This window comes from Octopus bimaculoides, chromosome 5 (genome assembly GCF_001194135.2).
Source record: "Octopus bimaculoides isolate UCB-OBI-ISO-001 chromosome 5, ASM119413v2, whole genome shotgun sequence".
NCBI lineage: Eukaryota > Metazoa > Mollusca > Cephalopoda > Octopoda > Octopodidae > Octopus > Octopus bimaculoides.
The window spans coordinates 18,312,437-18,313,445 of record NC_068985.1 but is presented as its reverse complement, the minus strand read 5'-3'; positions in this window follow the sequence as shown (position 1 = coordinate 18,313,445).

Sequence of the window (1,009 nt, the reverse complement as noted above, 5' to 3'; positions counted from 1 at the left end):
TATATAAATGAGTTTGTATCAGAAATTTCCTAGGCCAGGGCAAGCAAAAACACACTAGTACATAATATATTTCAGATGTTATTTCTATTTGGGTACCATCCCTTTTATAATAGTCCCTTTGGGAATGTACACAATGATCCCAGTGCATCATCTGCACCTGAAAAATGCAGTAGGAGTTCTCTTTGTGAAGGCCGTCCAACACTATATGCGATTCTGTTGTGAGAGAACTGATGGATTGTTCAGCAATGGTCCTCATGGATGAGTTTAAAAGTTTTCCCTAATTCTCTGGCATTTCATTTGTGATTGATCTCACTGAAATGTCATCATCTTGAACCAAAGCTCGACTGGCCTTGAAATGTGCATGCCACTGAAAAAAAACAAAAAAAAAACAAACCTAAAGAATGTTTGCCCAGCAAACCTGATGAAGCATTTTAAGGGTCTCATTAATAGATTTGCCACGCTTCATGCAAAGTATGGCTGCTTGTTGCACAAATTTGTGAGCCATTGTAAAAATTGCTGAGCCATTTTAATATAATGATATAAAACCTTATGTACTGAACACACAAAGTAGATACCATGAAGCATATGCCATCTGAAACTTTCTGATAACACCTTGCACACACTTACGCACACCTATATACTATATGTGTATGTATGTATGTGTGTGTCTGTATACTATATATATATATAATACATATACAGTATATATCCATATATTTATATATGCATATTTATATGTGCATATATATTTATATATATAAATTTATATACTACATATACTTTTTATGTATGTGTATATATAAATATATATAAATACACACACATTCATGTATATATATATATATGTATGTATGCTTGCAACATGTATATTAAAAGGTATGTAGAACTTTCCATAACTTTGCTTAGTGTTTCCTTTCTTTTTTTCTAACATAACTTTGTAAATCTTGTTTATTTGTGGCTTAACTTCTACTTCAATGTTTTTTTTCTTTCATCTATTGGTTCAGTGAAG